This window comes from Periplaneta americana, chromosome 4 (assembly GCF_040183065.1).
Source record: "Periplaneta americana isolate PAMFEO1 chromosome 4, P.americana_PAMFEO1_priV1, whole genome shotgun sequence".
In the NCBI taxonomy this organism is placed as follows: domain Eukaryota; kingdom Metazoa; phylum Arthropoda; class Insecta; order Blattodea; family Blattidae; genus Periplaneta; species Periplaneta americana.
Genome location: NC_091120.1, coordinates 88,124,976 through 88,137,226, shown reverse-complemented (window position 1 = coordinate 88,137,226; position 12,251 = coordinate 88,124,976). Strand labels below are relative to the sequence as shown.

The 12,251-nt window shown below is 34.6% G+C and overlaps 1 protein-coding gene across 1 annotated transcript in view; it reads left to right on the top strand.

The window, feature by feature from the left end:
* The window catches only part of Unc-76 (fasciculation and elongation protein Unc-76), a 480,336-nt gene that overhangs the window by 147,933 nt on the left and 320,152 nt on the right, over positions 1–12,251 (top strand). The window lies entirely within an intron of this gene.

Here is a 12,251-nt window from a genome sequence, read left to right as displayed (position 1 = left end):
ATCAGTGTTTATGTCAAGCTGTCAGCTAGACTGTTAAGCATGGATTTATGTTTCAAACAAATAATCCTATGTTGCAGAGAGCTTAAATAGATTTTAGGCAGCTGACAAATTAATACTTTCATTGAAATATTTCAAGTTAGTGCCAGTTAACAAGTGTTCAGTTTGTAATCCTGAAAACAAGAGCGCAAGTTTATTTTCAATTTTTAGGATGTTGCCCCTGAACACGCCAAGTTCATATATATTATGAATGCCTACATAAATTTATTATAATTTGCTTCCAAATAAGGCAGCTTCACAACTTATTAAGCTTTATGACAGGAAAAAAAATTGTTGCGAGGGTCCTAAGCTTGTAGCCTTAATTGCGCTGTTGTCACGGATCATAAATCTTCACATGTATAGACTGCCGAATGATGCATTATTTAAAGTATTAGATTATAATTGAATTTTCTAGCACTTCGAAGTAGTTTTATTTCAGTTATACTTCTTAAAACAAAGATAATTCATTTCGTACAGTTTGTGACGTGAAGTAACGTAGTGGCATTATCAGTAGTTCAACTTAATGATAGCAGTTATCTTGGAAACGATTATCACTGTTAAAACGTGACGTACAGTAAGTTACAAGTGTATGCTAGTGGTGGGGTATTTCCTCTTGGCTAAAAGAATGCAGAGCTCGGACTAAGCTACTGATCAATATTAGACACCATCGTGTACGACATGCTTTGGCGAAATCATTAAACATTTTAAATTGGAAGATTCATGAGGAAGTGCATTGTGTATTATCAGATGGTTCTTTTAGACGGGCAGACATTATTGCTATTAAAGGACGATTAAAACGGGCTCTTGTTCTTGAACCTACTATCCCTTTCGAAAGAAACCTAAATCAGGCCACCGAGGTTTGATATTGAGAAGAAGTGTATATAATTATGAACTTTGTTTGCCTTATCCTTCTGAAAAGTACAACATCCCTCTTAAACAATGGTCTGTCATTGGCTTGCTATTTGGCAGTAGAGGTTCTATTACAAAATCCACATGGAATTATCTTAAGGAACTTCACATTCCTTTTGATTATGTAATGTTTGTTCTTATAAATATTATCAAGGATTCTCTTCAAATATTACATCATCATCTCTATTTCAATTACCTTAGTTCACTTATATTTGCCTTCAATAATTTACTTTCTTTTTTTAATGTTTCTAATATCACATTATATTGTACATGTTTATTGTATTCAGGACCCTTGTGGCCACTCAAATTCTTTGAACTGATATCTTTAATGAATAAATATAAAAAAAAACTATTCCATAAAGGAGGGATTGCACACTATACAAATTCGAAAGATTGCAATTTTACACAAATTTAATTTACAACAAACTTTTTCCTGATTGCAGGATAAAATTTGTCGGATGAAGTTGACACAATTGTTATTTTTTTAATGTTTCGAGTGTTTTTACATTTATCATTTAAACAATTGTATTAATATAATAAATTCTGTTCATTTCAAACTTTGCTTTTGTGTTTGTAGAAGTATGTTTTCAGCAATAAGCAAATAGTAAAGCAATCCCATAGTTAAGCAATCCCGAAGTAATATATTTTTTTCATTTCTTTTTAAGAGCTCGTTGCCCAGTTTTATAATAGTAGTCACTAGGAGGGATTTTCTGTACCTGATCAACGTATTGATTTGTTGTTAATCTCCAGATAAATTTCATTAATATTTATAATTTAGTTACATTTTTAACATTTAGTTGACTTACGATAGTTCATGAAAAATAAGTTACATTTGGAAAAATAATGAATACATGTACAGTGCGTTCGTAGCTCGGCCGGACCGTTATAACATAACCTAAATAATATAAACAAGTGTTAGAAAAGTTTTAATTAGGGATGATGAAATAAACAAGAAAACTTTTAATTAAGGATAATGAAATAAAAAATAAACATGAATCATTTTAAAAGGAACAATTATTGAAAGTACAATTTTCAAATTTGAATGTTTTAGTGGTCCGGCCGACCTACGAACGAACTGTAGCTATTCTTTTGAAAGATCCAATTGGTAGACCCGAATGCAAGTCTTCCTTTAACTGGGGACTTTCAGTAGCTCTATGACTTCGTATTATCTTTGTAGGTGTAAGACACGTCACTCAGTAACTTTTTTTAAAATTCACTAATGCAACAGAATTTTTATTTCTGCATTCTTAATAACTCCTTTTTAAAACAGAAAATGCAGATTTCTCAGCTTTCCTGTCTTGAAGTTAATAGGGAAATAGCCATCAAGATAAAACGTAAGACTTGAGACTATTCGAAACTAAGTAAATAACGAGCTTTCCTGCATTTATTCAACACTTATTTCATAATGAGTTCCAAATTTTTTTCCTTCCGTAAGATAAAATAATTATATTCATTATATAGTTATTATCTTACGTATAACATTGCAGTTGATTACTTAATAACTGCTGATATTTGATATGAATGTTCTCGTCCCGTATTCAAAATTTTCTTTAATAAATAGGAAGAATCTTGGAATAATATATGCCATTAATAATTGACCGTTGAGTCCTGAGTTTGCAGTTTATTCCATCTGTCATCACATAACTTTATTTTACCTCTAAATTATTATTATTATTCACGCCATAACAAACACTCCTCAAAACCATACATTTTCAAGGATTGAATTCTGTGGCCCGATCCATCCTCTCGTTTTCGCTTTGGGAAGGAAATCGAATCGGGTGGGCTAGATTGGAGCCTTAAAACCTTACCTCTTGAGCTATAATGGAACATAAAATTACAATTAATGTATTTTCTTTGTTTGTATGCATTTGAAGTCTGATTAATATAGCTAATCAGCGATGTATGCAATGGAGGGGGGAAAGGAACTGGCCATCCATCCCATTACCTCCTGGTCTAGTTGCCTCATTAGTGGTGCAGTTTTGGTATCACTTGTAAGGTTCAGACCTGTCTTCGAACAGTTGACCAAACAACAACATTAATATTTAACTTTTTAAAACAAATATCAATATTATTGATGTAGCAATGTAAATCAGCAGAGTTTCGACCCCAGTGTGTATGTCAAAGGCTTTAATACTGTAGAAGAATCTGAACAAACTCAGATCGAAGGTTGTTTACTAACATGAATCCATAACTGATTCTTGCGCAATCTTTGCCTTGACCGAAGGAATGGACTTCAATCAGTAACGAGTGGATGCAGTAGATGTTGCTGTTTCGTAAGTCTTGCACATGCAGCAGTAGCATTTTCATCGCAGCAAATTACAACAGGGTGTTCATTGTCCAGGTTCAGTGAAAAATGAGACTGGAAAAAGAGAAACTATGTAACCGCTGGTTCTCACGGCACATTGCAACGTTATTCTTTAAATTAATTTTTTGCAAGCTCTGAGATACAAGTCAAAACTATCCAGAACTTATTGCGATACGATTCACAACATTGACAAATTCATGGTGTTCTCAGTACATGTGAACTACATTTTTAACCGAAAATGTCTGTATGTATATGTAATAGGCTATAATAATAATAATAATAATAATAATAATAATAATAATAATAATAATATGGCGGAATTATGGAAAGGAAAATTGGAGCATATTTCTTTCATTATAAGTTTGTTTCTGCAGCAGTTTCCGACAGTTTGCAACCGTCATGAGCAATGTGCACATCGAATTTACTATGTGTAAAATTGAAGTGCGCATGCTCATGATGGTTTCAAACCGTTGGAAACTGCTGTAGAAACAAACCTTGTATCTCTCCGTCTCTGTAAAAAGTCACAGTTTGTGGTAAGGGGGAAGAACTATAGCAAAAGTTTGCTTTGTTTTTTAATGCACTGATGTCCACGATCAAGAAAAGTCACTGGAAATTTACTGGCCACTCACTTTACTCGGACACAATTTCCGAACATTGCTTTCATCCGTCACATGCTGTAGAGATTTGAATTGGGGTTTTCGACTGCAAAGCCGATCTAACGCGGTGTTTGCATACTGTTTGTATATGCTTGCAATGTATGTGTGTACACCCATTGACTATTACGAAGATCCATTCTTAGAGCACTGTGTCACGAATATCATATCTTCGTTATTAATGCACTTCCTCTTGATAAACGAAACTCGGTTTAGGGTTGTAGGTCGTACACTACAGAGATATGTGGGCAGCTTCACATTTCCGTTGCCTTTACCACAGGATTTAGGAGTCATCCGGCACAAATTGTGTAGGAGGCCTCGTGATGAAGAAGAGCTGCTGTGGGAATTGTAGCGAGGGGTGAGCTGTAACATCTGCCTGTAATCTAACCACTCATTTTATTAATATAATTGTAACTTAATGTATTTCAGTAATAAATATCTGACTGGCTGGCGAGTGCTATACTTGATGACTCGGGCATCACCGCCACCTGCGGTTACATGTCTCTTGGGAGTTTCTAGGAATTCCATGTTTGATCTTTCGGGAATATGGTTGTTGATTTTGTTTGCGATTATGTGAAAGTGATAGAGCTGTGTCGGCAACTACAATAATATAATTAGCGTCTGTATGCATATATAATTGGTTGTAACTTATAAACATGAAATTACATACAGGTCCATAAATTATTGCATTATATTTCATGTGCAGCATTCCAGGTTTGACTCATATTCGTAGATACTGAATATGAACATAATTCATTCAGTAGTTTATGAGAAATCTAGCTCATACACAGACGGAATGCCGTACACGACATTTCAGATATCATCAATGCTGAAAATGTGTACTTTCGTGAAAATCTTGAATTAGAATATTGTTCATAGACCTAATACTTAAAAGTTTATCGTTATACTTATTACAATGAGAAAGTAAACATATATCAACAAGGTTTTTTGAAAGTAATGTACGATTGTAATTAAGATTGAATGACAGGATTTTGGACAAAATGCTCAGACACGTAAAACCGTGTATTTAGAAGGGAATAATAATATGTTTATGGAAATAAAATATTCTTGCGACATCAATTATTGTTCGAGTTATGACGTTATCGAGAACATTAACAAATTCTTGTTTATTTATATCATCTGAAAGAGCATATTTTCATCCAATACTTGTTTATACAAAAGTACTATGTTTATGATTACTATGATAAAAATTTAATTGTTGATACATTTTGTTAGTCCTTGCGTAATAAAGGCAGTTTTATTGATGAAATTAACATGAAAACAAGAGCTCTTAACAGAAAATCAGAGAATTAAGATCTTAATAATAGCCTATAGCATTTGATATCACCTCATTTTGCTGCTCCTGTTCGGGAATGTCTGAATGATGGATCGGAAAAGGAAGACACGTAGAGTGAGTGGCCTACAAGATCACCTGACCTTTCTTCACTTGATTACTTTTTATGGCGATACCTGAGAAGTAGGGTTCTTGCGATATTGACGAGTTGAAAATGAGAATAACGAATGCGTGTAGGGAAAAGCAATCATCAGCAATTGATAATGTTCAAAAGGGGTTTGAACTGCCCCTTAGCCACTGTCATATTGTAAAAGGGGAACATTTCGAACATCTAATTAAATTCAGTTAAATGTTTCAACTAAGAGAAAGAAAGAAATAAATAAAATAAATTCAAGAAATTTAGAGAAACTCTAAATTCAATTAAAAGAGCGAGATCTTCCAGGAATCTAAATTTTAAAGTATTTTATTTCAGATGACGTTAAAAAGTAACCAAGTAATGTAATTTTAAAATGCTCTAAATGACATCATAACTATCAATAGTCGCAAAAATATTTTCTTTTCATAAAAATATTATTTTGTAAATAGATTTGTCTTGTCTGAGCTTCTTGTCGAAAATTCTCGCATACATTTCCTATTGCAATTATGTATCATTTTTTTTTAAAGCTGATATATACGTTCTCAACTGTAGTTCAAATAATAGCGTTTTTAGTCTATAGTCAACGAATTCGGGTTCGAGTCCTGCAGAAAAATGCAGCTCTAGCTCCTTTCCTTAGGGAATGGTTCTATGTCTTCTGTTGTTTGACCTATATTGTCTCAACCGTTGACATTGTGCCATGCTAACCTCACTACTAGATCTATTGTGAAAACCTAATGTTGATTAGAAAAATATGTGCACAATATATTCATAAATAAAATGCGTTATTACTTTGTAAAATTTATTAATATAATAGCAACAATAATAAATTAATCCCCTTAATACTGTCGTCTTTGTCCACTACAAATTTCGCTTCTTAGTTCCTTATTAGGGATTGGAACCTGTAGCTATGTCGCGCGGCATGAGAAACTAATGCTCTAGTAGTGATGTCATATTTATTTTTCTTTAGTCTAAATATTGTGCGAAAGGAGGGAATTTTGCGAGCATGTATACCCTTGAATTTCCACCAAGGGTCCATTACAGTTTGCAACATATATGTAATATAACAACGTCATTGCTTCCGACACATTATCTCTTACGTTCTTGATTTTATGTGATGTCCCCCTCTCGCCCCTCATGGACACTAGATGTCATCCATCCCCTGTTGCAATAATGTACTTCAGGAAATAGATACGCATTGTCACATGAAGAGGGATTGTTACTGATATCTAAACGATGCGTAATTTTTTATTCCGGTATACAATCTCCCCTTCATCTCCCATTTTTCATTATATCTGGAACTTTATACTGTTACATAGAGAGCTTTTTGGGTGACATCGTCTGTGTATATTTATCATCTTACTTGCATACAGAATATGCATGGTTTGAGAATTCTACACATTGCTAAGAAATGGTCTTTCAGTCATTGAATTGGAATTGGATTCTGATGAGCTTCTTTACATGTTCAGGAGACGATGCATATACTTCTAGTTTTGCTGAGCAATCGGTTGATGAATGATAAATTACACACTGTTTAATTAAGCGTAGAAGTTTTACGGTCGTCCAACGCAGTACGTGACAAATATTGAAGTTTCAATGCACTTCACTCGAACTCTAAGTTTGAACCGTTCAGAGACTGCGAATTCTCTGGAAAGGAACCTCAATTTAACAAGAGTAGTTTAAAACTTAATTTTGTCTTGCTTGATGTACAATATATTCCATAAATGCCGTCACGTTTTGAAGTTGTGTTTACATTCAGTACTTCATCCACTTCCCCACTGCTATGCCAGTAAGTATGAATAGAAGACACAGAGATAGCTATTCCTATAAACAGTGGCGTGCCGCTGCACCTTTGAATGTTGGCACATATGGCAAACGAGTTCTAATTTGTAATGTCGGTGCAGTTGCTACTCTAGCATTCAAAACCGGAGTACACAATACAGGCCAGTCAAGCCGGCACGTGCATGGTAGGGGTGGGGGTAGAAGACGTAGTTTCGTTGTGCGTACGACTAATGCCGTCTCGGCATTAATGGAATTCAATTTATATACCACGTAACTGTTTCAATATGTTCCAAATGTTTTCGAATATGTATTTTTTGTGACTACGCAGACTAGGTGAGAGAGTACTGAATCCTAAAGGCTGTTTTATGTCGTGTGAGAACTACTTCGGAATCTAATTTTTAAATTTTTATGTTCCTGAGGTAATTGCTAGGGCACACGAAAAGTAATAGTAAACTCTATAATTTTGACAAGCTACATTTTTAACATTACAGATTTTAAATATCCTCCCTTGGAATATCAAGAATATGATACAAAACCCATGGAAGACTGTGTACTCCATCTGCCCCAACTGTTGTGCGATAATTCATCACAAACCGTTCCGAATTCGTTTGAATTCCATCTTTTATTTAACAATTCCACTTTCCTCATTAGATTGACCACTGTAACAGCGAATATTGATAATGGATATACCTGTATAAGCGCTCTGTTTATGTCCATTGGTTTTCCTTTCCTTTTGTAAGACTCCCATCCACCTTACAACAGTTCGTTATGGCAAGGGTTCCTTCCCACTATTTTCCTGCAATGTTCTAAACATTTGAGTTGTGTTTTTGCCACGGGCTGCTAGAATTTTTATAAAGCACTGTTGTACTTACAAAATATTCAAACATTCTTCTAGAGCAGTATTACTTACTGTGTTTGAAAAAAAGAAAAATCACGAACAACAAATGTATAATGTTTTGATTAGGCAGGACTTCTGTGCATACAATAACTGATTTATCGGGTAGATACTACACCATCATACTCGCTGATACTCAGCATTATTGTCATTTAATTTTCGAATGCTCTGATATAGGGTGATTCAAAACCCCTGCGACAAACTCTGTCGCAGAGGTTTTGAATCACTCTGTATAGGTATTTAGTTTACGGATTTAATCTCATATTGGAAATACTGTACTGATACCATAGTGTCAAAATTTTTCCTGTTTGATCTTGTAATGATAGTCGGTTACAGATCAGATCTGTCAATGTGTATAATAAAGCAATTGTTTACGAATGCGTGACACATCGCCTATTGTCTGATAACGCGAATTGCCTATGTCGTTGATATCTCGTTGGCAACAAATCACAGTTTTAGACAAATGAGTGGAAATCCTACACTTGATTTTTTTTTTTCCTCCAATCCTTAAATTCTAGAACAATGAAGAAATCTCCAAAAATTGCGGGTAGAATTTTGAATGCATTATCTCCCAGAAAGCCTGCATCTTTTGTGCTTACCTGGTTAATGACATAGTCTGATGTGTCGTTATGGACATTGAGGCTTGAAAGATAATTACACGTTGTCATTTCTGTGGTGAAATTAACAGTTCGCGTCGTCTCGGTTTGTAAAGTTTTATAGCAAGGGAGCGGAAAATTGCGTGCTTTATTTTTTTAATGTTTGTTTTATCTTTCTGTCTACGTGTCCTTTTTGCTTTGTACAAAATCCATTCCCTACATCCTTTGAGAGGCCGCATTAACTAGCAAGACATTATCTGCACTATTCTCATAAATTTGAGTACTGGTACCTACTATTTTCGTTTTTCAATTCTGTGACGATGTTGGTAGAGTAGGAACAGATTGAAATCATTGACTCCGTAGCATTTAATTGATAATGATTGTGATAATGATAATAATAATAATAATTTATTTTAGCTGACAGTTAAGGCCGTAAGGCCTTCTCTTCCACTCAACCAGCAAAAAGTATACATACATATGTATGAACTTACAAGCTACAAAGAGTACAATAATTCGATTTATATAAAAGTTAAATGTATATAAGAGTTACTTATGAATTAAACAGTAAAATACTGTGAACTATTAATTAAACGATGAAATACAAACTGTATAGCAGAATTAAACTAAAATACATAGAATGTTAATATATTTCAAATAATATTAGATAACAGGAAGAGATTATTATGAGACCATTGTGAAAATACAGCTCTATCAGGATGCATGTCTAAAGAAAGAAGTTACCATATAGTCAGTGACCGTTAAGTCAGTATAGGCCTAATTAGAGTGAATTGCTAAGAAGGTTATCCTTTAAGCTATTTTTTTTAAATGTTATTGTCTTGCAGCCCCTAATACTTTGTGACAAGAAATTCCATTGTCGCAACGTTAATACTGTAAAAGATGATGAATAACAAGACGTTCTAAGAAGAGGTACACTTAGCGTGTCACAGATAATTGATCTGGTATAAAACATATTAAGAGAGTAAGTCTTGAGTGGGACTTGCAATTAGTAGTATGATAAATATGATATGGGTCGAAATTTGAGCAAATTGTTGTTAAAGACCGTTGAGTACAGCGAGATTTAATCTTATATGGAATGGAAAATTTTTCCATCGCCATCCTCGGAACATTTCTCAGTTCACCAATCTTGCTGCCAGACACGATTGCAGAACTTTGGCTTTTAAAGCTGGCATTACGAAGGCCAAGTGAAACGAACCTGATTTCTCCCCACACTCTAGGGGTCAGAGTTTAATTACACTCGTGTAAGCGGATCCAATCGTTTCTTACAGGTGTTTTACCAAGGAAACTGAGTTTTGATTTATTTCCTTAATCCCTTAGTTCTCCAGCTTATTCTTCATTGTGAAAATAAAATAATAAAAAAACAATATGGAAATTATGTAGCATTTTTTGTTACATATACAGTGCATACATTTTATCTTTCCATACTCAAAAGTGTACAGCTGCGCTGTGTACTACTGCATCCGCTCTACATTCGCGGCTGGATGCTCTTTGCATGCTGAATGTACACAGATATCTATAAGAGAGAGAGAGAGAGAGAGAGAGAGGAGATGTCATAAATTCTGTGAAAAAATTATAGGTAGATTTGGATTGAAGAAGAGACGATCGCAGGTTTTTTTTAGTAATGAAGTAGTTCAGTGAATTAAAAATAACGTTTGTTTCATATGAAGTTCACAGTTCTATCAAGATCTAGATTTCATCAATCAAGGATCTAAACAGGGGAGCCAATTTTTCTCTGCACAAATTGCACGCCGGCAAATTTAATAATAAAATTACACTTAAGAATTAAAGTTATTTTTATTCTAAAAATTTTTTATTAATCTAGAAATATTGTCTAATCACTATACCAAATTCCAGCACAAAATTAATTCAGGATACCTATGTAAAAATTAAATGCTTAATTTTACTAAATTTATACCAGCGAATGGTAGTCTATGTATTCAACTTAAACTGTTAATGTCTATCATTTAATATAAAAACTATACCCACAAGTTTTCCAGTCAATGGACAGTGTTTAAAAATTCACTGTTATTGTCACAAACTGTAATTTTGCAGGAACTGTCACTCTCTGTTGCAAAGTAATGTGACGTCCATAAAATATTAGAGAGGCCTCGAGTGTTCAATTCATCTACTGAAAAAGTTTGGATTGAACTCCCTGGAGAAAGTCCTGCGGGCGTCTTTGCATGTATGTGTATGTTATCTCCATTTTTAGGACGTACCGAATGCACTGCATCCTATTTGCTTATGTGCTCGCCTTAATATTATGATCATACATTTCAGACTTGGAATTTGAGTTTCTTTGCTGTTTCACAAGATGTTGGCCTATAAGATGCATGTAACAAAGCAGGAAATTTCACAAGGAATAAAGTATTTTATCATTCTTCACTTCCCTTCCTATAGAAATAGTGCTAAAAGTATTTAATGGTCTTGAAATTATGTTAAAGTTCACTGGATTTAAATTCGCAGACATTGGTGGGCATGGTAACCATTCGATCGATAAGAACGACTAGAACAAAATTGTCTGCATATGTACGTATCATAATGTCATAATTATTTGCTTAAATACATTATATTACTCTCTTACGTATGTAGATGTGTGTGAATATATCGGTACCATCGCTTGCTCGAACGCATCCATGCATCCGATGGCTGCTTATACTGCCTGCCCATTCAGTGGTCAAACATGTAACATGATCTGTAGGCCTATAATTATTATTCCTATACAGTATACACTTGGAGAGCTACGATAGGTAGCGAAATCCGGTTGCGAATACCAGCTATAACGGCTTGGGGGATCATCGTGCTAATCACACGATACCTCCATTCTGGTTGGATGATCGTCCACCTCTGCTTCGGCATGTGGGCGTGAGGCCAGCAGCCGGCTAGTCGGTCTAGGCCCTTCACGGACTGTAGCGCCACGGATTATTATTATACAGTATACAGAAACGACTTCACTGACCGTTAAGAGCTGCCATCTAGCGACAGTTTTTTTCTATTCAGTGAGTTGCTCAGTTACAAAAGCTCTATGTGACAGAATTAAAAACAGTTTTTAAGTTTAAATTTCAAATTAACTACTAGTAGGACATTTTATGGAAACTTGTATGGTTAAGTTATTATTTTTGTTCTTAAAAAAACTGATGAAGACCATAGTATGTTTGGTGCTGCCACTTATCTTTTCAGCGAAAGCATTGTTAGAATGGTCTTTTGAACAGGCAATTTAAGCAGCCAACGAATGTGTTCAAGCAGGCGGTGGAATATACATCAAGCGTACATAAGCTAAACGATTGTAACGTCCCGAACGCACCGAGATGACATTCCGAAACCTTTTTTCCAAAATTAGTTTGCCCGAAATAGCTTTCTAAACCTGATAGTAGTTCTAATCAACCTATGTTAACCAAGTTTGAATTTTGTTGACATAAGTTCTTACTGTGCAAAACTGCAATATGAAATGTGACTGAAACACTCTGAATTGTTTATGAATTATTGTTTACGATGTTCTTCATGGCAGAGAGGAGACCAAGTCAAATGTATTAAACTATCATTTTTTGCAGCACACTGTTGCGAACGTGCCAAAAAGTGTCGAGAAGAGCTCCTTCCGAAAATTATTAAACAATCTTGATACGTGTATACATA